General features: G+C 44.6%; 1 long non-coding RNA gene across 1 annotated transcript in view; it reads right to left on the bottom strand.

Annotated features, from left to right (window-relative positions):
• Positions 1-22,289, bottom strand: part of LOC142495054 (uncharacterized) — a 42,196-nt gene that overhangs the window by 5,778 nt on the left and 14,129 nt on the right. The gene's annotated exons all lie outside the window — the stretch shown is intronic.

Below are 22,289 nucleotides of genomic sequence, written 5' to 3'. Positions count from 1 at the left end.
ATGGGATCTTAAACATTTTTTGGTTCAATAATCATTATATGTATAGATTAACATGTTATATACTTTTATATACTTATTATATGATTTTCTATCTTTAGTATGGCTTATTTATGATTAATTATGGTTTAAGGGATTTTTTATATACTTTTTTTTATATATTCTTTATATGTATCACATTTATATTTGATTAGTTGGTTCTCTCAATAGTTCATAACGTTTCTATAGAATGTATATAAGGATTTTTACGTTTTCATATTATTACCATGTATGTATTAGTAGGTTTTAGAATTCTATTAATATGTGATATAATGTGTTGTTTGTTCTGCTACTGATTCACTGGCACTTGTTGTCTATGTTTAGTATAGATAAGATTAGACATGAGTAGCTAGCTTTGTTTTTAATTATATGTTGTGTCATTTAAGTGTCTTGTATTAACAACTATGTGTCAATGGTGATGTTTAGATGGTGGGCACTGATTGGCGTCAGGACTTCTAGGGTTAAATTTTTTCATTTACCTGGGATGTGTTACTATCCACCTGATTCTAGTTTATTTGTCAACCAATCATATGTCAGTGACGCGCTATTTAAACATCATCAGACTAAGTGCCAGATACTCTTTGACAAAGTCACTGGTGTGACGAAACGAGTCAGAGTTCGCTCTGTGGCAGATTTTTTTGTGTATATATGCACTTTTTTGTGTATATATGCACTAATAAACTAAAACTTTATTTTTATTGCGTGTGGCTTCAATACCCTTGCGGCAGCAGTGACCGCCTCATCACACTATTATTTGCTTTGATCTACTTCGGCTGGAGCACGCTGACTTCCTCTTCCGGTTCAGAGATCCCTGACGTCATCGTTGACCGGAGACCCGGCGCGTCAAGACTGTGAGTGCTTGCTTCTCTTGTTCTCCCTTCCCCTACCTCCGCAGTGAGGTCTGCTCGATCGTGGGTGACACCGGGTTTAGGAGGGTTGTGGCGGAGGGTAGCGGTTGCTTAGCGGGTGTTCCTGAATAGGGAACACCGTGGTACTACTGCTTTCATTCCTCCTTACCATCATATACCCCTCTCGTTGTTTGTCACGTGGCACGATCGAAGTGGGGAGTCTCAAACGCTAATTCTAATATTGGGATACTGGACTAAAGAGTGTTCAACTTTATATGCAAATTGTTGCAATTATTGCTCTGGATTATGGATAGTATTTGTTTGTGGACAATTTGTAGCACCAGTTTTTTCCTGTGAGAGATTCCAGGATATTTGCTGCCATTTTATTCTTGCATACCAAATGCATAACCTTACATTTATCTGTATTAAACCTCATTTGCCATTTACCTGCCCACGTTTCCAGTCTCTCCAAGTCCTTCTGAAGAGAAATTACATCCTGCTCTGATTCTATTACCTTACACAATTTAGTATCATCAGCAAAGATGGAGATTTTGCTCTCGATGCCAACCTCAAGGTCATTAATAAACAAGTTAAAAAGCGGGGTCCCAGTACCGATCTCTGAGGTACTCCACTTATCAAATATAAACTATTTAAATATTAACTATTACTATTCATAGACAACACAAATGGAAAAGGATGTCACCGGTGAAATGTATATCACACGAATGGACAACTACACTATTTTGGGACCAGAGGACGGTCCACAAGGTTTTTTTTTAGTTGCTGCATTTATACCTTTAAATCAAAAAATGTTCACTATATTTGGTGAAGGTTATTTGTATTGCACTAAAACTGTTGGGTCATAGCATATGATATGTAATTTATTGCATGTTTGTAATTGATAGATACCCACTTTTATTTGGAAGCGCCCGGTTACACCCTTTGTTTTCCTGCATTCCCCTTGTTTGCCTGTCTCAACTACAATTCGTCCAAAATGCTGCTGCTGGACTTATCTACCTCACTCACCGCTCAACTTCTCCTGCTCCACAACACATATCTTACACTGGCTTCCCATAATCTCTGAAATGTAAAATCTTAATAATGACTTACAAAGATCTCAACGACACTGACCGCCCCCACATCTCAGCCTTCATCCCCAAATACATATGTAACATCCTTTGCCACCCCCCTTAAGGGAGATAAGTAGTTACATGGCATGGTTGTGGTGCGGTGTAGCTCACCTCCTGGTCTTTCAGGAGGCCAGAGTCTCAGCAGATGGTAGAGGGAGCAGCAACAGGATAGGCTTTTGGGTTCATTGGTACAGCGCCTCCATCCTGCAGGGCTCTGCCAGAGGCAGGGAGTAGTCCCTACAGGAACCCCTTTCAGCAGTACACACTCAGGCAAGGAACAGTTCACCACTTATTGGCAGGCCAGTCCTGATCCTTCCTTCTCATGCAAGAGAGGTACTTTACACACAGCAAACATGGAACACTTCCCTCGCAGCTTGCATGGCACTCCCCCCTGACTAGGCCCCCAGAGGTTGGAGGCCCCTGAGGCTCGTCTCAACCCCCTGATGGGGCAAGGTTGAAATATTGCCCAACTCCCTAAGGAGCAGGCTACACTGAAACATCTAAATTTGGTCTGGAGCCATCTTTTATACCAGGGGAGGGTCCCACTCCTAAGCCCCAGTAAAATGGGCAGCACTCCTCCAGTGAGCTCCCCCCCCCCCCCCCACCCCCTGGCACATGCTCCAACGATTTCCAGACTGCACCTGTAAACCATTACCAATTAACTTCTGACTAAAGGAACTCACACGCTGGCCCATGTGAGAGGGATTTAACCCTAACACTGCCTGCACCCTACCAGGACTTACAATGCTAGGGTCAGGAAACGCATAGCCAGGGGCACTAGGCTTTACATACCTACAAGGCCCCTATGTTCTGCTCATGACATCTGCCATTCCTCCTATCTAATTTCCTCCTCTCACTACCGTCTGCAAGATTTCTCTCATGCTGCCCCTCTCTCTGGAATTTCCTACCACGTACCACCAGACTTCCCCCCAACTTTCAAACTCCCTGAAACTCACCTTTTCAAGGAAGCCTACTCACCTTACCTCTGACATCCTACTCCCCTCTCCCTCCAACCCCACTGGCACTAGCTGTGTGGCTAGACTAATCCACACCCTGTGTAACAACCCCCCCCCCTCCAAAAAAAAACCTTATTGGATTCACCTGTCAGACTTGTCCATATTCTAACCTGAGCCACACCTTATCCTACAATTAGCAGCCACCTTACCATCTTGTTTCAATATTATATATCCCTTATTTCCTTTAGGTTGTAAGCTCTTATGAGCAGGGCCCTCATTACATCTTTGTATCAGTTTTTGCATGTTTGTCCTCACCTGTATGTAACTTTTCATGTTTTTGTAATATGCATAACTCTGTACCCCATTGTACCGTGCTGCCAAATATCTTGGCGCTTCACAATTAAATGATAATGATAATAATTTCTTAGTTTATCAAATCATTGAGATTTGCTGTTCCACTAAAAGTCATAAACCATCTTTGAATATAGAGCACTTAAAAACTGGGTGATTCTGAAGAGCGTTTTTAATTTCTCTGTAAAATGTGTTTCACATTTGATTTATGGGACTGCGTGTATTCAATTTCTTTTCTTTCTTTTTTATTTGAACTACTGTAACACGGTTTCCCCCCCTCCCCCCTCCCCCCCCCCGAACCTCACTTAGGGACCAGTGTTTGGGAGTAGGTGTATTACCGGGTGTGTGTGGTGCTCTACCTGTAGGCTTGCAGGAGTTCTGAGTGGTCTGCCAGATGATAAGGAGACAGGAACATGACTGGCTCGAACAGGTCTCTGGGTTCTTCTGAGTTGGTGTCAGCGCTTCTAGTGGTGATGGAACCCACGGGGTGTAGGTGTCAGCCCCCATCACTGCACAATCATATCCCTCCTGCCCAGGAACTAACACCAGAGGCAGACGTATCTTTAAACAGATTTTATTGCAGGGCATTCTGCATCAGCTCTTCTTTTGCAGCACATCACATCCTCCACTCACCCCAGGCTTTCTAAACGGTGCATAGCCGTCAGTAGGGTTCTGATCCTGATGGTCTCTAGGCCAGCCGGCCTAAAGTGAGCATGCTTGCCCCTCCATGGGGAACGCTGACAGCTCCGTCCTCTCTCACTGAGGAGCAGAGGACAAGGACCTTCTCTCCCTCCTCACTCTCTGAGGAGCTCAGAGGAAACACTCCCTCACTTCCTGAGGAGCTGAGAGGAAGCTCTCTCCTCTCTCAAGGGCTGAGAGGAAGAACCACTAACTTTTGGCTACTCCCATAGAAAACTCTGGAAGGGGCGGGCTCATGGACTGTACCCACCTATAAGGGGGCTGTACACAGGCCACGAGTCACCACCTATCTTCCTTCACTTTCAAGGAAAGCAGAAGGGGGTCACTGGCTCATAGATTAACCTGCTAATGCGCGACGCATTCGTGGTGCACACTCTCCCTGGTGTCCTGTGGTCTCTGCCCCCAACTCCGCCCCCGCTCTGACGACGGAGGTAGGTGGCACAGCGGTCACACACACTCCCTTCTCTCCTCGGGTCCCGCCTCTGTCTCTGCCCCCGCACTGACATGGGTGCCGTGGCGCGCGCGCTCTCTAAAGGCCCCACCCCCACTCCTAATCGGCTGCACAATAGGATGCACCTGCACAATCCAGCAGCCTACTGTAACAGTGAGGGCGCCTCCACTTCCTGATTGCTTCCCATTGGAGGGAGGTCCTATTTATACCCTGTCTGAGCTCTCTTTCATTGCCGAGCATAACCTCTGTTTGTGACGCTGCATCTCACTGCATCCAGTATCCTGCCTTGTCTGCCTGACCCTGCCTTGGACTTTGTGATACTCTCCTGCACTGACCCTGGCTTTGGAATACGACGATCCTTCTCTCTCCTGCACTGACCCTGGCTTTGGCTTTACGTATCTGTAACGATGCACGGAACACGCCCCTGCGGAGTGTCCCTTCCTTACCTGTTTACTTCTGATCGCCGCCCTCTAGCTGCGAGTCAAGATCCTGTGTCTTTAAGGATTCTGAAGCAAGCAACGCCATCTTGATTTCTGGCAAACCCTGCCCTCTTCCTCCTGACAGGAAGTAAGCCTCTCTTTGACTTTCTCTCTGCTATTAGTCTTTTTCTGCCTGCCCTGGTGCCTGCTAGTATTCATCGCATACTGTTCCTGCCGGGACCTCCTTGGGACCTTTACGTATCTCCTGTGGATTCCGGAAGACTGGGACTGTTACTCTTATACTACTGAGGTTAGTTTACCGTCGGGTAGTGTAGGTACCTGCTTAGTAGGGTTCACCTTGACGTGGTATCAGGCTTATAATTCCTTGGCCAATGGATTAGACTAAGAACCCTTATGTTATGTTTAATTTCGCTGCACCTTGCTGTTTCTGTCACTATGCCTTTAAGAAGTCTGGACGTTCTCAAAGAAGCAATCCTTCTCTGGATGTTAGCTTGTGCTCTGGACTCCATGCCCATGTTTCTGATTTCCGTTTCCAGACTCCCGTGCTGAAGCGTTGGCTTCCCAGCAACCCCCGCGTTGGTGCCTGAGAACGCGCGCACTCCCACTCCTGCTGTCAGAGCGTGCTCGCATATGCAGCTGGATCAGTCGTGTCTCTGAGCTTGGCTCCGCACCTCCGGACGCGTTGCGCATTCTCATGCGCGCGGCGCGGTCACGTGACTACGTGCGCCGATCCCCAGCTGCACGGCAACGTACTCCCTTCGTATCCCCTGCGGCCTCCCCACCTCGCTAACGGGTCCTTCCCTTTTCATGTGCTTGTGAGGAGAGCACAAGCGTGACATTATGCTCGGCCCAAATACCCACTTCAGAGACCAGCACAGTTGTGGTTGCCCCCCTTGTACTGTCTGTGTTCTCCTCTTCTCAAATCCTAGGGTTAAAAGCGAACAGTACATATTATCCCCTTTTCCCTGCGCTTGTGAGGAGAGCACAAGCGTGACATTATGCTCGGCCAAACAAACGGACCCCCAGAGGTGGCCCCGCCTGTCTCCATGTTCCATGCCATGTTCGTGTCCATGTTCCTAGTTCCTGAGGCCTGCTGCTAGCTCCATGCAGAGGCCCGTTCCTGTACCCCTGTAATGTTGGGAGATCCTATAGTCCCCCCTAGTGTAGTAATAATCGTTCAGAATCCGATCCTGAAGGGGGGGAAACTGTAAGGAATCGGAGAGCACGCCCCCTGTGGCGTGCTCTCTCCTTACCTGCCGCATCTCAGTTCCCGCTCTCCTTATAGAGCATGCACGCACCCGCGGTTCCCTACTCGTACCACGTAGCCCGGCCACCCCCGGTCGCATCACGCATTCTCTCACGCGTGGCGCGTACACGTGATGAGCTGCGAGTCAAGATTCCCTGTTGATTCTCTGTGTGGCGGGCGCTGCCCTCTTGCCTAGTTTCCCTGATGTCTCCCTGAGGCTGTATGGCGTGCGCCGCCCTCTAGCTGCGAGTCAAGATTCCCTGTTGATTCTCTGTGTGGCGGGCGCTGCCCTCTAGCTGTGAGCCTACCTTCCTATGCATCGCTGCCCCTAAGTCTCTTGGATCGCTCGGAGTTCGATCCTTAAGAGGGGGGTACTGTAACGATTCACGGAACACGCCCCCTGCGGCGTGTCCCTTCCTTACCTGTTTACTTCTGATCGCCGCCCTCTAGCTGCGAGTCAAGATCCTGTGTCTTTAAGGATTCTGAAGCAAGCAACGCCATCTTGCTTTCTGGCAAACCCTGCCCTCTTCCTCCTGACAGGAAGTAAGCCTCTCTTTGACTTTCTCTCTTATATTAGTCTTTTGCTGCCTGCCCTGGTGCCTGCTAGTATTCATCGCATACTGTTCCTGCCGGGACCTTTTTGGGACCTTTACTTATCTCCTGTGGATTCCGGAAGACTGGGACAGTCACTCTTATACTACTGAGGTTAGTTTACCGTCGGGTAGTGTAGGTACCTGCTTAGTAGGGTTCACCTTGACGTGGTAGCAGGCTTATAATTCCTTGGCCAATGGATTAGACTAAGAACCCTTATGTTATGTTTAGTTTCGCTGCACCTTGCTGTTTCTGTCGCTATGCCTTTAAGAAGTCTGGACATTCTCCAAGAAGCAATCCTTCTCTGGATGTTAGCTTGTGCTCTGGACTCCATGCCCATGTTTCTGATTTCCATTTCCAGACTCCCGTGCTGAAGCGTTGGCTTCCCAGCAACCCCCGCGTTGGTGCCTGAGAACGCGCGCACTCTCACTACTGCTGTCAGAGCGTGCGCGCACATGCAGCTGGATCAGTCATGTCTCTGAGCTTGGTTCCGCACCTCCGGACGCGTCGTGCATTCTCATGCACGCGGCACGGTCACGTGACTACGTGCGCCGATCCCCAGCTGCGCGGCAACTTACTCCCTTCGTATCCCCTGCAGCCTCCGCACCTCGCTAACGGGTCCTTCCCTTTTCCTGCGCTTGTGAGGAGAGCACAAGCGTGACAGTATCCCAACGATCCGCTACTATCCGCTCCTAGACTCGGCAAGTACCACGTTTACGCTGTCCTCTATTACCCCGACCCGGCTTGCAAGACTATTTTACATTCTAGAAGCGCCCTCGCGGTTATGGTCGGCGTTCTATACCAATCCCTACCTCAGCCCCGCGGTCGCACCTCATTTGTGGTGAGCTACGCATTACAATCCTTAAATGAAACATGCACACAGAAAAAATGTATGGAGGTTCAAACGGCCATAGCTTCTAAAAAAAAATACTAACATACAGTACAGTTGTAGAAAGGCTAAGGCTGCGTTTATAGCACTGGCTATGGCGACTGCGACGTTGCGCAGCGACGTAGCATGTACATGCAGTCCGTTTCAGGTACCCATAGTGGGCGCGACGACTGACGTCACGCGGTCGCTGGAAGTCAAAGGATTTTGACTTCTTCAGCGATCGGCTCGTGACGTCAGCGGCACGTGAGCGGTTCAGCCAATGAGGGCGATCCGCTCACTGCCATGCCCCCCTGGTCAGCCTCTCCTGTCTCCTGCACCAGATTGCAGGAAACGCTATAGAACAGCGATGGTCGCGTCGCCGTAGCCCTTACGATAAACACAGCTTTGCTGTCTTCAGTGCTGCTGCCACACTCGGTCACGTAAACCGTGATGGCACCGAAGGATTAATGCTGCAGGGGATCCCATTCAGAAGCATAGATCTCCCCCCAGCTCTATTGCGGCAGACACTGTCCCCAGCTGGGTGGACTTTTGCTTGTTCGCACGTGGTGCTGGGGACAGTAAGTCTTGCTACATCTGGAACAGTTAACTACTAAAAACTCTGCCAAAGTGTTCCAGCCAATGATGCTCAAACATGGCCCGCAACACAAACACCATGTAGTGCACAGCCCTGGCCACTTAGATGATCTATCATCTGCTGCGAGGATGAGTCCCAGGTACCCACCACGCCAGTGAGTTCTACCCACTCACCAACAAATGCCACAACTAGGCATCGTTGTATCCAAAGAGCCCCATCTGGCAAGGTTACTGCACACTTAACCAACAACAGCCGCTGTGAGAAAGGCAACGCTCATCTCCAACTCACAGCAACTCTTTAAAAATGTTATAGATATTTTTGTAATTATATAATATTTATTTTATATCCTATACATATACAAATATATTAAACACATCAAAATAGATCAGAAAAACTCAAAAGACGTAGCGGGGCTGAATGTCTGCTCCCACCCCTGCCCTGGCCTTCAATAATTTCAGCCCCCAGCAAATTCCCCCTGGAAATGAACCCCCTGACTGCCAGAGCAGCTTGATGAGAAACGAGGGGGACAGGGAGGCTTGGACTGGCTTGTATACTGCCACTCACCAAAAGCTATGGGCTACTTGAGAGCTGAATACAAACAGGATGCCTAAAAACGTAAAGTAATCTACAAAGGGGCTGATTCTATATGTTCTAAATGAGCCAATCTGGATTTTTGGGGCCAAAATTTCTCATTCCAGTCAACGGAGAATATCATCCTCAATTGGCCACTTTGGCACATATACCGGTACAATCGGCCCCAAAGTGTCATGCACAAAGTTTCTTACCAGTAAGATTTTATTTTGTATTATTTTACAGCTGTATATTGGATATATGATCTACTTCCCATAAGGAAAAAGTGTACATCTTTAAAAAAAGTTTTACTTTCTTTTGTAACCTTGTAGTGACTTAGAGAAGCTTTTCCCCTCACTCATCACTGTGTATCCTTTTATGTAAATATTGTGACAAACGGCTCCCTTTATGTAGCCCTGCCGTTTGCCAGGCTCTTCGCGACACAGTCTTCTAGGGTTTCATTTGTAGAAAAGGGGGACAAACACGTGTATACACACAAGGGGCACTCAGCCCTCAACCTTCAGTGATTTATTTCTCCATTAGTGACACTAAACATTTTAAACACTGTCACTTTAAGAACAAACAAAATCATAAAAATAAACATCTACTCCTGTCAGGAGTCTAACTCACATGCATATCCCTATCTGCAATGTTGGCTGGCTAAGCCAGTTACCAACTTTAAATAACACACAGAGATAACATTGAGTACTAAACTGTCAGATGTGGACAGCGTCCCAATAAATCCTCAGTTGCTGCAACACATGGGGGGCGTCTACCCCGAACTGGATCCTGGGAGCAGCGTCCTCCCAGCCTCCAGGCTCTAAGAGAGAGAGTGAAGCAGCCAAACTAACTGCAATATGTTCCTCTTCCTCAATTAGAAGAGCAGTTGAGTGAAAACCAGAACCTCTGTAAACTCTGCCCTGGAGTTTCCATCCCACAGTTTCACATTTGCTGAGACTGTGGGATGGAAACTCCAGGCCAGAGTTTACAGTGGTCGAATGGATAATTGTTACCCTTTTTTCCACTTTCTGCCTTAAATCGGACAGACAGCTGCCTAATATTCCTGGACTATGTCACAATATGTATTCTCAACACCTATTCTCTCCTAGACCCTCTACAATCTGGCTTCCGCACTGCTCACTCCACGGAAACAGCCCTCACTAAAATAACTGACGACCTCCATGCTGCCAAAGACAGAGGTCATTACACTCTGCTCATATTACTCGACCTCTCTGCAGCATTTGACACCGTGGACCACCCTCTTCACATTCTCCATACTCTTGGTATTCGGAACAAAGCTCTATCCTGGATCTCATCCTACCTCTCCCATCGTACTTTCAGTGTCTCTTCTGCTAACACCCCCTCCTCCTCTATTGATCTCTCTGTGGGGGTACCCCAGGGCTCTGTCCTGGGACCTCTTCTCTTTTCTCTGTACACACTCTCTCTAGGTGACCTAATAACATCTTTTGGGTTTAATTATCACCTCTATGCTGACGACACACAAATATACTTTTCAACACCTGACCTTACACTTGCTGTACAAATCAAAGTTTCTGAATGTCTCCCTGCTATATCATCCTGGATGGCCCTCCGTCGTCTTAAACTCAACATGGCTAAAACAGAGCTCCTCATACTTCCTCCCAAACCTGGCCCTACTACCTCCTTCAACATTACTGTTGGAACTACGATCATTCACCCAGTAGCCCAAGCACCCTGCCTAGGGGTCACACTCGACTCCTCTCTCACATTCGCCCCTCACATTCAAAACATTTGTAAAACCTGTCGCTTTTTCCGCCGCAATATAACAAAGATACGCCCTTTCCTCTGTTGCTCGACTGCTAAAACTCTGACTCAGGCCCTCATTCTCTCCCGTCTTGATTACTGTAACCTCCTGCTGTCCGGCCTTCCTGCCTCTCACCTGTCTCCCCTACAATCTATCCTAAACGCTGCTGCCAGAATCACTCTACTCTTTCCTAGATCTGTCTCAGCATCTCCCCTCATGAAATCCCTCTCCTGGCTTCCGATCAAATCCCACATCTCACACTCCATTCTTCTTCTCACTTTTAAAGCTTTACACTCTTCTGCCCCTCCTTACATCTCAGCCTTAATTTCTCGTTATGCACCATCCAGACGCTTGCGTTCGTCTCAAGGAAGTCTTCTTTCTACCCCCTTTGTATCTAAAGCCCTCTCCCGCCCTAAACCTTTTTCACTGACTGCCCCACACCTCTGGAATGCCCTTCCCCTCAGTACCCGACTAGCACCCTCTCTATCCACCTTTAAGACCCACCTTAAGACACCCTTGCTTAAGGAAGCATATGAATAGCACTGTGGATATTCTGAACACATGATACATAAAGCTTGGCCCCCTGCAGACGCACTTACCAGAACTCCCTCTTACTGTCTCTGTACGTTCTCCCTACCTAACAATTAGACTGTAAGCTCCTCGGGGCAGGGACTCCTCTTCCTTAATGTTACTTTTATGTCTGAAGCACCTATTCCCATGACCTGTTATTTATATTATCTGTTAATTATTTGATTACTACATGTATTGCTACTGTGAAGCGCTTTGTACATTAATGGCGCTATATAAATAAAGACATACAATACAATACAATATTGTGACATAGTCCAGGAATATTAGGCAGCTGTCTGTCCGATTTAAGGCAGAAAGTGGAAAAAGGGTAACAATTATCCATTCGACCACTGTAAACCTATCATACCGGTTATTTACATATTGCCCAAAATCCATAAATCTACTACATCACCCCCTGGCAGACCAATTATATCTGCCCGTGGCTCTTTAACTCATCCTCTATCGCAATATTCCGATTTTTTTCCTACAGCCCATGGTTGCCAAAATGAAAACATATGTCAAAGACACTACTGACTTTATCAACCAATTGGACACTTTTTCAGATATTTCTGATGATATCATTTTGGCAACCATGGATGTAGCAAGTTTATACTCTAACATCAATCATGCAGACGGCATGCAAGCAAGTAAAGAACATCTCCTGAGTTCTGGAGCATACACAGGCCCGCCCCCTGATTTTTTGCTTCTATTGTTGGATGTTATTCTACATAAAAACTATTTCAAATTTGAAACGAATTTCTATTTGCAATTAATGGGCACCGCGATGGGGTCTAATATGGCCCCATCGTATGCGAATTTGTTTATGGATTCTTATGAAAACACGCATATTCTACAACATCCATTATTCAGCAAATATATTATTAGATTATTCCGCTACATAGATGATCTGTTTTTATTATGGTCAGGTTCAGAGACACAATTATTGACATTCGTTGATATGCTTAATAAAATTCCTACACCTATACGCTTCACACTGAACTTCAGTAAAACTGAGGTGGCATTTTTAGACACAATAGTCTATAAACACAATGCTAAATTGGCAATGAGAATTTATAGAAAAGTAACAGATAGGAATACTTTATTACTATCATCCAGCCACCACCCAGCATCTATGAAAAAAGACCTTCCTTTTTCCCAATTTTTGAGGGTTATTAGGATTACAAATGATCACGATAGACTCGAACTTGCTCTTGATGAAATGAGAAAATGCTTCCTGGATAGGGGATACGACCCTCTGGAGGTCTCTACGGCCTTGGAAAAGCAAAACTGACACAGAGGTCAATTTTACTACAACCGCAACCCAAAAAAGCATACGATAACCGTTTCAACATCAAAAGTACATTCACCACAGCATCTGGCTTTATTAAACAAACCATCCTCAAACACAGTCCCATTCTATCCAGGGATCAGCATATCGACCATTTCTTCAAGGAACCTCCGCGTTTCTGCTACCGCAGAGGCCGGAACTTGAGTGATTTCTTGACTCGGGCAGATCCGATTTCCAAGTATGCAAAGAAACAGTCCTAGCTTGGTAGGCCAGCAGGAGTTTACAAATGTCGCGGGGAATGCGTTAACTGTCAGTACATGATTCTTGGCAAGACTTATCCACATCCACATCAGGGAAATCGTCTGAAGATCAAAGAGTTCCTGAACTGCGATTCCAAGTTCGTTGTGTACTTTATTAAATGCCCGTGTGGACTATACTACGTTGGAAAAACTATCCGGATGCTCAAAGAGCGCCTAAGTCTGCACCGGTCGGCAATCAGAAAAGCTCTAGCAGACACAGATGACAATGAGGATCTTACACAGCAACCAGTGGCTCGCCATTTCAAAGAGAAAAAGCATAGCTTGGCAACGCTGAGATGTATGCCTATCGCCCAGGTCCATGCATTCCCGAGAGGTGGTGATAGGAATCGGGCACTACTACAGTTGGAAGCAAGAACTATCCACAGCTTGGACACACTCAGTCCACGGGGTCTGAATGAAGATTTCAAATTAAGTTGTTTCCTTTAAACCAGCCGATTGAGGGTTATCCATGTTGACTCTGGGAGATTTTATATAACCCACAACTTGTTTACCAACTATATGTTTCTTGTATATGCTTTGTTGCTTTTCTATGTCATAGCTGCTTGTAATAGGTGACTTTACATCCCCAAAGGAGCATGACAGCGCTAACTGAGGATTCACACATCGCTGGTTTCCCTGCTGCAATGGTTAACTTTGCTTATCATAATAGGTATGATTGCACTCTGTTTACTAGGTTTTTCACCAATAGGGCGCCTATTCTGCACACAAGGATTTTCCATGGGCAAACCACCAGGACATACCCGTTTCGGATAAGGATTGGACTATGGACTGTACACTAAGGCTCTTGGACATTGAGCAGGTTTTGCATTAACGATTATCATGTTTTGCATTTTAGGTGTTGAATGCCCCATTTATCAGTAATGTCATTAGAAGCCATACCCAGGCTACATATTATGTATCCATTACAATGGTCTTGTGACGCTTTTGCCACAGCTTTATGCCAGGGCAGTTTATATTGGCCACGTGCCGGGTCCACGGAAACAGCCACGGATTTGATACTAGGTCCACGAGTGACCAACAGCCTTCCACATCGTCATTTTAACATTTATATTTATATTTTTGCACTTAGCACGTTGGAATATTGATTTTTGTATGACAGTGCATGTCTGACCTTGGCCTCATATGCATTTTGTGGTTGGGGCTTTTTTTCTGTTTGCCACATAAGTGACACTGCAGCAATGTGAATAGGGACCACAGTTCAGCTCTATGGCTTCTGCCACACACATACATGTGGAGCCTACACACACCACTTTTGGCTTGGGAGTGTGAACTTTAATCCCCCTGCAGTGGCTTCCACTATATTTCCTATTGAGCTACTAAGTACACCTTGTACTGAGTGCTCACATTGAGGTTACCCAAGGTCAGCACTGCATATGACATCACGCTGTGCAATCAACTTGATTTGTAGCACCTGTTATTTGTGAGTATTCTAGGGGTATATATATATATATGTGTTCACTTCTGTCCTGTAACTGCACCACCTTGACAAAGGTCCCATTCGTGGACCGAAACGTTGTTTTTTTTTCCAATACACTTGTTTGTTCAATACTGGAGTGCTGCCTGCTGATTTCGCTTCCAAACGGTATCGCATTGCATATATATATATATTTATATACATATATATATATATATATATATATATATATATATTTCCCCCCCGTTAATTTCAGCACAAAATATTCCCCAATATAAATGAGTGTATTTTATACTGTGTTTGTGTAAATAAATACTAACACACAAACAGATGTACACTCTATAAAGCACATGACATAGGATGTAGTTTTCCCTGAACACTTGTAATAAATCCTGTGTATGGAAAAACAATATCCTTCTTTTTAAAAAGTATTTTTCCATAGATGATGATTATTTTGATCTTGTATACACAATAATGCCCGACAATAAGGTGTGTTCTCAGTGTAATCATGATGGTGCGTAGATGGTTTCTGCAATCCAGTTTCCATTGTCGTTATTCAGGAATATGTATACAACGTGTAATGCATACAGTATTTGGGTTAGAAATAATATTGCTTTAGTGTGTCTGGTAGACGTGAATATTAAGCAATAAGACTTAACAACTTCGGCTTGTCCGTATTTTCATGAAACACATATATAGTTTATTTAGCCAGTTACAAACATATAGGTCACAATATGTGCACGTAAAACCTTTTATTGGGTGTCTACCAATGTTTAAAACTGTTTTTCTATATTCTACAAAGACCTGTTGAGAATTAAACTTGTTGCCATCACTATTAGAAAAAGTCACAGCTTATCATGTCTGTAATTACACTAATTGTTTACTTTATGTTTAATAGTCATAGTTCATATTTGTAAGCAATGTACAAGCATATTTCTTACTGAAAACATTTAAAACGCTAGCTGCAATTTGTCTGGTAACCATTACAGCGCCAGAGGTCTGGCGGGACCAGAGTTCCAACATACTCCCGTCAGTTCTGCTCCAAATGACGAGATCAGACCCGGGACACAGGAAACAGAAGTGAGGGGGGGAGCTGCATTTCTGTTCTGCTCGGGATGGGCAATCCGTTGGCGCTGTCGGCCCGATCCACCCTTAAAGCTGTAGTTCAGTCAATATCCTGCATGTGTGTTTTTTTTTAATAAATCAGTTCTGTAGTAAGAAAAAATACTTTTAGCATTTTCTATTTTAAAAAAAACAACTTTGAAAGACCAATTTTCTTGTATTCTATTTTAACAGCCATTTGCTAAGGCACTGCCCCTTCATGTCCTGTCACAAGCTCTGGCACACCCCTTTGTTAGCGCTGCCCTCCCTCTAGCACATGTCAGTGCAGGAGTGCTCATGAATATTCATGAGTTTCCACTGAGTGACAGAAGCAGAAGAAAAACATATCCCTTCTCTAATGATGTCACCAAATTTCGCCGATCAATACATGGAGAACGAATTGACCTGCAGCTATACAGTTCTTTAGGTAATTAGAGATTGCCCACATGAAACTATTGAAGTAAAAAAATTAATTAAAAAAAAAAAAAAAAAGACTGAACTGCAGCTTTAAGAGATGAGCATTTTCCCATGACATACCAGGTAAATCAGTAGGGCATAAAAAAGGTTAAAGTTTCTCCTTTCCACAGGTCCTACAAATGTAGACTTATAGATGTAGCAAGACTTAAGAGGCAGGGCTGTATTTCTTTCCCCTGGTTGTTGTACAGGTGCGCCAACGAGTATTCTAAAACTTGCCTTGGAAAATCTGGGGCTATCACCAACCCAGGTTCATGAACCCAGGTTCATGCTGGGTACATGCTGCAACATTCCAGTGACATTTCTGCCGACAGACTAATGGCCCATCGGATTAACACAGCGGGGGTCCCTGGCAGTCCCATTCATACTGAATATTCCCATTCAAACAGTGACTGGTTTTCATTTCCTGCCTTTTATACCTGTTCAATCGGGAGTTTTCACACCCCTTGCATGAAACCCAACATCAGTGCAATTTCCTGCCTTGTAAAGGGAGTCTAACCCCTTGACTCCCTTACAGAGGCCTAGCAGCCCAAAGCATTAGGCAGTATTACCTAGCATGCCACCTTAAGCAAATCACCGACTGGCATTTCCCCTCAAAGATTCATTGCTGGATAAATATTGAATCCTCATACGCTGCATCTATTTTGCTACCTTCTCTTCTCTGGTTGGCTAAGGAGAAGAACAAAGAAAAAGCCCAACAATTGCCTTCCAGGGTAATAAATTAAGTATCTGGTACTCAGCCAAATCTAAACATAGACTGGTTGAATCCCTTTCTAAGATGGTACCTGTATTAGGCAACCCAAATTTCACCCCAGGGCCACCCCCTACTCTACCTGTTGAGCTGTTTTGGGCATGTTATATCCTAGGTTAGCATGGTCACATCAGCATCTGTCGTGTTTAATTGTAAGCATGTGTAATGTTTGTCTTTACCTATAACACTTTTTTTGTACCATTGGTGGTGTAATCCCTTTACATTCCCTTTCTTTATTTGTAATTGTAATACAATTTCTGAGAGAGAGAAAAAGAAAAGTCAAACAATTAAAAAAAAAAAAAAATATATATATCCAGGGCCTATATACAGTGCAAAATCCCCAAACAAATGATGGCAAAATCTCAATTTTCCATTACATGTTTTGTGACGATTTATCATGGAAGGCAGCATCAGTTTTTCCAGCTTTAGATTTTTGTTTTTGATATGGAAATGATTTCTCATTCGAAGTGATACACACAAATGCTCTTTAAATATTATGAAACTTAACACAGTTATTATCTTGGTCAAAAATGTGTGTGTATGGATTTTTTTTCTGTCCAAAATGGCTCTGTTGCATTTGGGGTTTTAATGTAATTGATAAAAAAATGTTTTAGATGTATTAAACATTTGGTGCAAATTGATTAGGACCTTTTTTTTAAATTATTATTAAGATTTACGGAATATTTGCTATAAAAACAGAAAAAAATATATAATTTGGAACAAACAATAAAAATAAAAAAAGAAAGTAGAGCTGCACCACTAACTACAAAAATGGTGGTACTCTGGGTTCATGAATACAAACAGGTAGGGAATGAAACTGGGCATGTAAATAAAAAAGTAGTGGTTTTTCATATCCCTTGTGCCATCTTTAACACTTTACATAACTGTATACCCTGTACAGTAGTGATGTGTATACAACTGAAGTCAGAAACAAGAGTTATTGAAAGCCCTGACCCTGTAGGGGGGGAGGGACAGCATGACTTAAGACCGATAGGTCCCTCCTCTAAGGAGCCGTGAGGTCAAGGCGGGGGTGGGGGGGAGTAAGGAAGTATACTTAAGGGGAGGGGGATCTTACCTCCATCTTTCTTCAAGGATCTGCTGGAGCGAAGTTCTCTGGAGTATCCTGGTTACTGGTATCCTGTGGTGATGGCTGCGTAGTGCGGAGGAAGAAGAATGAGGTCGGATGGTCCAGCAGTGATGATGGCGGTCGAGGACAGTGGCAGAGATGTGTGGATGTGGGAGCTGCAGCAGGATGCACGACAGTGCGGTCCCAAGTCTTTGCTGTCAGCAGGGGGTATCGTCTGGGGAAGGGTGAGGGGTCTGGTGGCAAGGTGGTAAGGCAGTGGAGTTGGACGATGACAGGGCAGGCTCTGGCGACAGTGTAGGCACCAGCCATGGTACAGGCCTCAGCATATCTGGGCCTAGGGTGGTGACTGAAGTAGGGAGAGGCTGCAGCACGAGGAGAGGGGGTAGGATGTGGCTTCGGTTGGCAACACTGCCCAGCACATGATGTCATGAGGGCCGGAACGAGGGACGGGAGCAATGATCCAGCTGCCCAATGCAGCAGGGAGTGGAGGAGCCAGACCCAAAGCAGGGAACGGCTGGGGAAGCGACGCTACTAGCCTCCACTGAGGCTGAGCCCATCAGGGCAGGAGAGGAGGACAGAAGGCACAGAGAGGAGTGCCAGGATGAGAACCAGGTCAGTCAACACAGAGGAGGGTGAATGGTAGGGTGGGGTGGCAAGGAATAGGGGCTGTCATAGAGGGCAGGTCCAAGAGGTACAGATAGCGATGGAACAAGGGAGTGGGGAATCAGATGAGTGGGAGGAAGGGGGTGGTGGGGGAGAGGATATGACAAGAGGTGTGGGAGAGGGGATGGTCACTGCCATGGGAAACCAGAACCCAGGGATCAAGGCACCTGACTGGACAAAGCAGTTAAATAAATAATTTTTATTTCAGCTGGAGCCAGCAAGTGCAACACAACACAAAACACAATCAGAGCTGTGCTCTCTCTCTCTAAAAAAAAAACCAGGGCATTCAGGGGGAATCCTAGCTGGCTTGGTGCTGAGCCTCACATAAACAAAAGGTCAGTTTCCAATGAAAACCAAAATGGCAAAGGAGAAGAGGGGCACAGCAATATACCAATATACCACACAGCCTATGTTACAATGAAAACCAGGAGCACAGATTTCCCAGTGCTTGTTTCCACTCTCCAATAAGATAGGGACCATCCAGCTTTCTTTGGTACGTTTCGCGGCAGAGCACTTACTAAAGACCAGCTGAAAAGTCCTGTTCTCCTTGTCTCTGGCACAGCTATAGTCACGTAGCACAAAGCACTTTTAAATTTCTGCTGTCAAGGCTATTAGCCTCATTTTCGGGTATCTCTGGCAAAGCCTCGGATCACACCGTATATATCACCTACATGTTAGGATCCGAAACACCCCTGAAGAAGTCCATACCTTGGATGAAACGCATAGGGTTCTATATGCGCTAGGACCTTGTACTAGCAGTCAGTGCCTGTGACGGACTCTTTGCTGTGCTACCAGCTACCTTACCCCAGCGCTCGTGTGTTTGGATATCTTCCGTTGTGCTAATCTTCACGAAGCCAGAGGGTCCTCCCTTTGCTGTTGGAGAGTGAAAGAACCGGTTCGTGACGTCAGATGTCGATCGAATACGGAAGTGGAGAGCGAGGAACAGCTGTTTGGAGTCCTGTACACAAGCGTCTGAACCCAGAGTGGTTGAATTGCTTTTATTTACCTTGGAGCATGTGAGTGTGTTGGAGCCTCCATGCCCACTTATATGTTATAATTAAACTGTGTTGCACTTTTTTTTCTTTCTTTTTTCTTTACATATGCTGCCCATTTGAGATTCCTTGTGTTATTCCCACCTTGGAGAGGAAGTTTTTTGCGCTTTGTGTCCTCCCCCCAGAAGTTACTTTGAGAGATTGAGAAATCTCTCACACCAGCTGCATCTCCTCTTGGTGATATTTATTTGTTTCTTTTAATATATGTGTATTTAAGGTTTGCGCTTACTTTCCTTGCACCAGCTGTGGAGCACTGATCGAGTTCCCCTTATCTAGCTTCCCCGCTGCCATTGGAAAGCATGGTACAGGGGCTGACGACCAATCACAGAGCAGATTCTATTCACAGACCAACAATTAGGAGCCAATGGCGTGTTTACAGAATTAAAGTGCTTGTGGAGGGAAGTTTAAATGGGCGAATGAGAACAGCGCCTACCCGAGGGAGTCGTTTGTGAGGGCTTTGTGGGACCTACGCTCTCAGGTGTTCGACTCTCTATCGCACATGCGTGGGTAGTCACAAGATAAAAAAAGGAGGAAAAAATGGAATTATGCAACCTCCAAAATGATCATACCATTGTCATTAAGAGTGTTGATAAGGGGGGTGCCATAGTGGTGCAGTCCTCTGCTAGCTACAAACAAGAAGCTCTTAGACAACTGGGAGACTTGACTTCATATAAGAAACTTGGGAGGGATCCGACTGATGCCTTTGTTAAAGAATTAAGATCACTTTTGGACACGGGCAGGATGCTCTGTGTCCTTAATGCAAAAGAGTTGGATTTCCTGTTCTGTCCACATCTGATTATCCCCATCTTTCACCATCTCCCAAAGATCCATAAGTCACTGACCTGCCCTCCTGGCAGGCCTATAGTGGCTAGTACTGGATCTTTGGGAGATGGTGTTTCACGTTATGTGGATGGGTTTCTCCAACCTCTAGTTCAATCATTGCCCTCTTTTTTAAAAGATACCAATCAATTGTTGTCAGATTTACAACATATTAAATGAGAGACTTCCTTTAGCTGGGTCACTATGGACGTGATGTCCCTGTATAGCATTATTCAACATGAACAAGGCATCGCGGCTATACAACATTTTCTCCAGTTATCTAATCTATCAACCACATTGTGCACCTTTTTAGTTGAGGCTAACACTTTTCTGTTAACACATAATTATTTTTCTTTTGACTCACAATTTTATTTACAACTTAAAGGCACAGCTATGGGGACTTCATTTGCACCTTCATATCCTAATTTGTTTATGGGACTTTGGGAATCCACATTTATTTATGGTGATCAGAATCCTTTTAGGCACTACATTAAATTTTATAAACGTTATATTGACGATTTGCTTTTTATTTGGGATGGGGATTTTTCTTCTTTTGAAACTTTCTTTAACACATTGAACATCAATAATTATAATCTCACTTTCACTTATGATTTCAATATTCAACGTATTTGCTATTTGGACCTAATGTTGTATATAGATATTAATAAGACGATTCAGACTGACATGTATAGGAAATCCAATTCTCGCAACGCATTCCTTATGGCCAATAGTGACCATTCTAGGCCACTCAAGAAAGGCATTTTAAAAGGCCAGTTTTTGAGACTAAGAAGACTCTGTTCTACAGAGGAAGCATTCGAGATGCAAGCTAGAGATCTGGCACATAGATTTCAATTGAGGGGATATCAACAATCACATATTAAGGAGGCTTTTGATGTGGTTAAATCATTAAAAAGGACAGACCTTCTTTCTAACTGTGGCAAGTCTAATAAAAACAAAAGTAATAAGTCAATGGGTTCTTTTTCAAATAGAATTAAGGGTCCAACAGTACTTTATTTTATTACACAGCAATCCAAGCAAGCAGATTCTATCAGACATATTATTCATAAACATTGGAACACTTTGAAGTTAGACATGGACCTAAAAAATGTGGTGAGCGAGGGACCGAGATTTGTTTTCAAAAAATCGAAGTCATTGGCAGGTTTTTTATCACCTAGCTTATTTCATTCACATCACCAAGAACATATCTCCAGTATTCCTAGAGGTTTTTTTAAGTGCGGCCACTGTGTTTTTTTAAGTGCGGCAGTTTATGTGTCTCGCTAGAGGTTTGTCCGTTTTATTTCGTATGGAACCCATATGTTCCAAGACCCTCACCTTCAAAGGGCGGCGGGTCTTGCCAACATATATCGTGCCACAGTCGCAAATGGCTTGATAAATAACGCCTGCGGTTTGGCAATTAGTAAACTTACGAATATTGTAAGTCTTGGTTCCATTCCAATTTGAAAATTTGCTGGTGGTGAGCATGTGATCACACGCCTTACACTTGCCGCATTTGCACGACCCCTGTGGTTTAGGAGGTAATCAGGTCCTAGCGAGACACATAAACTCGGTCCACCAAGGCAAACAAACCCTTGTGAATTTCATTGGTATGGATCAATTCTCAATGGACCGACAACATGGGGACTAGGACACAGTTCTATTACAAAAGGAGGCAAGATGGATATATACATTGCAGACATTATCGCCCAGGGGTTTGAACGAGGGGTTTGTATTCACCCCATTCATTTAAGATCGTGTGGAGAGCAACCACTTTAGAACTGAGTATACATGTACCATTGACATCTTACACGCTCATGTGTGTCTGCTAATGTCTGCCTCTTTGCCTTATAGGGATGATGAGTCCATCTTTTGTATACACACTTACCTGCTATTGACCTCCCTTTGTGTATAGAACTGCAATACCCAGTAAGCATTTTATAACACACTACAATTACAATCTTCATATGTATACTTACCTTATCTCGGTCCTTATGAATGTAGATAATGTGGCACAGGTAGCTACATTGAGTACACTAAATATCCACCAACACTGCTCAACGGGGCTTTATTTTGCCTGCCATTTTACACAATTAATTATGTATTTGCTTTACTAGGTTGTTTATGTATTTACCTATATCTTAATTCTGTGAGTATTATCCACAGAAGATGATCATTCTATAACCTGATTA

This window comes from Ascaphus truei, chromosome 5 (genome assembly GCF_040206685.1).
Source record: "Ascaphus truei isolate aAscTru1 chromosome 5, aAscTru1.hap1, whole genome shotgun sequence".
Lineage (NCBI taxonomy): Eukaryota > Metazoa > Chordata > Amphibia > Anura > Ascaphidae > Ascaphus > Ascaphus truei.
This window is presented reverse-complemented; position numbering and strand designations above follow the sequence as displayed.